This window comes from Coccinella septempunctata, chromosome 9, assembly GCF_907165205.1.
Source record: "Coccinella septempunctata chromosome 9, icCocSept1.1, whole genome shotgun sequence".
Taxonomy (NCBI): Eukaryota; Metazoa; Arthropoda; class Insecta; order Coleoptera; family Coccinellidae; genus Coccinella; species Coccinella septempunctata.
The window spans coordinates 12,191,431-12,196,132 of NC_058197.1; the positions used below are offsets into that span (position 1 = coordinate 12,191,431).

The window sequence follows — 4,702 nt, forward strand, 5'->3', positions numbered from 1 at the left end:
AACAGTTTCATCAGTGCTCCTGTGTCAGTGGCACAGGGAACAGCCGGTCAGTCCCATTCTATTCAACTGTTTGTTGAACAGATGGCCAGTCATTGCTCCAGTCACCAGAATCTATTTGCTAACCCTAGCCAGGAGTTTTCAACGGTATTTCTTTTGAGGATTTGATTTGGATTCTCTTTCCCACTCTCCTTTGCTACTTTGCATCATAGTGGATGTTTTTTTGATGACGAGATATCATCTCGTCTGTAAAAAGTTTCTCTGATCGGATGTACTTGATCAGAGAGGCCCAGGCTCTGATTTCTAGTGCCTCAGTTGAGCACATTCTTATAGTTTTAGTAATGCAAATAGTGGCTAGACTTTGAATTCTTTCTAGGGTTTTCCTTTGTTGCCATCTGCATTGCCTTGGCATGTCAAACTATTGCAAATTTTTGGGGCATATACTAGACAGACTTCTGCAACTCCTATTGAGGTAAGATTCAGAGGTGCCTAAAGAGATCAGTGTGCTGTCATTCGCGAAGCTGACTATGTGTTTTTGGTTTGAAATGGAAACATCGTCTACATGGACAGGAAAAAGGGTGGGTGACAAAATTTAGCATCGATAAATACAAAACTCCTTTGTGTAATGTGCTGATCGTTGATGAGTTTCACTCCGTGACAATGTCTAAGATTGATCACGGCTTCAACGATATCCCTCCCGAGCCCCCGAGCCGTCTTCGTCCCCCGACCCTCATCCACCCCTTCCTAATTCAAATCACGGAGTTCCAGGGAATGAATCAAACTTTGAACGTTTACATTTTGCGAACGCGAACTTTCGTCATTAGAATACACACACACAATCGAGAATAGAAGCGGGAAAGAGCGCGTCGCGCTCCGGCTTCGCCTAATTAAGGGTTGCGATCGGGCGCCATCTTGCAGTTTTCTTCTTCTTCGGCGTGCTTGGCCCGAGTTCGCGGATGGGAGAGAGCAGGCTGCCACCGTTACCGGTTATTAATCAGAAATATTTCTCCTTGCGGCGACGTTTTGAGACAGCAGTTCCAATTTGTCGCCTGATTAATGGCTGGTTTCCGTTTCTTCTTGATCGAGGAGCGTGTGATGCGTTGCCGCTTCCGATGGAGCGCTGCTAATTATGCCGCGAAAAGTTCCTCGTTCTTGGAAGTGGCAGATATAGGCACAACAGCACCCTTTGAATTGTATCGAACTTACAGCGATATATGTTCATGTCATTGAATGAAACCTTCACTTTATATGTCAGTTTACCAGTTTTTCCACAGATCCAATAAAATTAACTATTTCAATCATTATCATATACATACTGGGTGATTCTTTGACTCGTACTGATATTAAAACAGTAGATTCTTGAGGTCAAAAACACTTTTTCCTCTGACCATTTTTTACGAACTGGCTTGGTTTAAAAAAAACAGGCTATTGAAAAACCATAAAAAGAAATAAAGAAGTCTTCCAGTGTCCTCATAATGACCATTACGTACCATAAAAATACCAAAAATTCAAAGAATGCAAGTCTTGAAACTAAGTTGGATGCTCCTCAATTCAATTAGCCATACCAATGGGTCTCTGTCCTTCGGTGTTTCAGGCAGAAACCCTTGCCATAGGGGAGTGCGTTGCGCAGAACGCAATTACCGGAAAACGGAAATATACATAGTTTCTGAAAGCAGAGCAGCCCTACTAGCACTTGACTCTTCACTTCTCAAGTCAAAGTTAGTCTGGGAATGCAAAATGTCACTCAATTTACTCAGAGTAAAGAACCAGGTCAATCTTATTTGGTTGCCTGGTCACTCCGGGATACAATGCAATGAGGCAGCAGACCAACTGGCCAGGGAAGGGGGGGTAGTCCTCTTTACCAGCCAGAGCCGTTTTGCAGCTTCCCAGCTAGCCATCAAGCTGCGGAATTAAGAACTGGGAACAAAAGAGAAAGCAAGATCAATGGTTAAAGACAGGCCAAGTCATTTCCCTCTCACTGGACCAAAAAAGTTCTCTCACTCAGTGAGCCAGAACTGAGGCACCCACAGGGCACTGAGTCAGCCGAACACTTGTTATGCGAGTGCGAAGCTGTTCATCGGAAAAAGCTACGTAGTTAATAGAGCCGGAACTAGTAAGCCCATAGATCTACCTTTATTGATAGATCTACCTTTTTTGGCAGATCAGTATAGCCAGGAGATCCACCTTGTAGGTAGATTCACCTTCATGGACAGATTCGCCTTTTGTCCGTAGCTCGGGCCTTCGGCCCTCGCGATTCGCCTTCCGCCCGTAGCTCATGCCTACGGCCCTCGCACTTAATGATACGCGAATACTATACAATACGTAGTAACACACAAAAATCACAGCGTTCGATATATACAGGCATTGTCGCAAATTTCACGAAAGAAAACAAATAATCTCATACACTGCTCAAAAATTGGCGAAAATCAGTTATATTCAGTTGTACAGAAGCCTTATAACGGAGATTCCATGCATTCAGTTCATCTTGAATAGAAACTTAAAAAAATTTTTTCTCTACGATGAAACAAAACACTAACCTGAAATGAGAATAACTGGCCAAAAGTCTATAAAAGTAGAATTTTAACGCAAAAAACACACCCTGCCATTGTATTCCAATAATCATTATATCATTCCACTCAAATAAGTTATTCGAAAACATTTTTCCTTCCATCTGGAATGATTAAATACAATAATCCTCGTACAATAATCAAAAAGCTTAACAATTGGCCAAAATCTGTTATATGGAATGGGAAAGGAGCCTAATTATAAAAATTTCAAGCATTATAACGTTTAATTCTGTTTATTTTGAACAAAAACCTACAGGGTCCCTCTCTCTACGATAATAGCAAAAATCTTACCCCAAATGGGAGAACCTGACAAATGTCTATAAATATAGAATTTTAACGCAAAAACTCACTCATAGATTGTGTTTCAATAATCATTATATCATTCCAACTGAATAACTTATCTCAAAACATATTTTTCCATAGATCTAGCCTAAGAAAATCATCTCCGTACACTACCCAATTGCTTGAAAGTTGTCAGAAATCTGTTGTGTTCAGTTGAAAAGAATCGAAATAGATCATTTGCTTCACATAGAAACTCTCCTGAACGAACTGCTTAAGAAACTTACTCTGAAGAACATTTTTTTTACCAAATAACACTGTCCGAGAGATGATATTATACATTTCTTGATCTGATAAATTTATATGTGCCTGAAAATAAATTTCAATTATAAAATATAGAATCTCCTGGTCGATTTTCTGTGCAGACTCACCCCCAAGAACCGTTTGTTATCTAGAAATGTTCATACACCAAGATTAAGTATGTTTCCCATTCTGTGAGTTTGCATGTAATTTAATCTGAAATCCATTATGTAAACTTGACAAATGGATCATATACTTCAAATAGAAACTCTTCTGAACCAATTGCTTAGAAGCTTACCCCTGAAGTAGCTTTTTTTATTTAAAATGAGACTTTCCGATAGATGATATTTGACATTTATGAATTTCATACATTTCTTGATATGATGAATTAATATGTGCCTGAAAAATAAGTATTATTTGTGACAAAATAAACTATCAGTTATCACATCCGATTTTGATACAAATTCACGTCGAAGAACTGTCTTTCATATCTGGAAATTCAATAATAACCTAACTTTCCGATTATGGGAAAAAATTCAACTGTGATGTGAGCTTCGAAGTACTATCGTACGGAGAGAAATGTAGTAAATATATTAAATATATCCTTCAATTTGAATAATAATTAAACCTTAAAAATTTGCATCAATTTTTTCACGGTCCGTCAACAGTAAAATGAAACTTGCTTAAGGACAAAGAGTAACAACTCTTTTTAGTCGAATGACAGGAAAACACGTTATAGGAATTGAAAAATTATGGAAATTTTAAAATTCTAATTTATTTTTAGCTGAATAGTGACCTCAACATTCCTAATATAAATTTATTTTTTTCAATTTCAACGCTGAAAATCACGATTTTTACTGAAAATATTCAGGGCCCCAAAACGAAGGTTATGAACGGTGCTCAACCGAGGTGGTTTCGTAATATCGAAAATTGCAAACTTACCTGTACATATTGAGCCGAAATATGGGTACCTGGAGATGCTACAGGATATGGAGAATGATTCTCTAGCATTTATCTTCCCTATTTTGGCATTATTCATATAATAATCGACTCAAGTTTCCGAAAACTGCAGAAACCCCTTTCGAAACGTCAAACTGAATGAAATTACCTCTATGCTCTTGGAAATTATTCATCAAATTTTCGTAGACGTCAAAAATTTTCGAAATTCTTACGCTTTTTTAGGTAATATCGTTCGGGCTCCGGGAGAAAAAAACAGGCCTATTTTAATTTCGGGTTCTTCGAGCTTAGTTCGACACCCATCCCGGCTCTCGAGCTACCGCGGATCTCTCAAGCTAATCAAATCATTTTGGTATCTTTTCGCGAAAATCGTGAATTTCGCGATTTTCTCACGCAATTTTCGGACACTTTTAGACGGGGTAAAAATACGATCTAGGCATTTTCGGAAAGCTCGATTCTTCTTCTAGCGTTCCATTCACCGCTCTACCCGGCCACGCGCCTTCGGCGCTCACCATTTCAAATTTCCTATACCCTCCCCCAACACTTCAACATGGCAAAAAATTTGATACGATTCGGTGATCATTTTTTATCAACGTTATAGT

At 38.9% G+C, this 4,702-nt stretch overlaps 1 long non-coding RNA gene across 1 annotated transcript; it reads right to left on the minus strand.

Annotated features, from left to right (window-relative positions):
* Positions 1 to 2,769: 2,769 nt before the first annotated feature.
* On the minus strand, positions 2,770 to 4,016 carry LOC123320100. The gene is made up of 3 exons (XR_006538685.1): positions 3,654 to 4,016; positions 3,275 to 3,542; positions 2,770 to 3,212 (listed from the first exon to the last, which is right to left on the minus strand). It is a non-coding gene; the product is annotated as an uncharacterized LOC123320100 (long non-coding RNA).
* Positions 4,017 to 4,702: the final 686 nt, after the last annotated feature.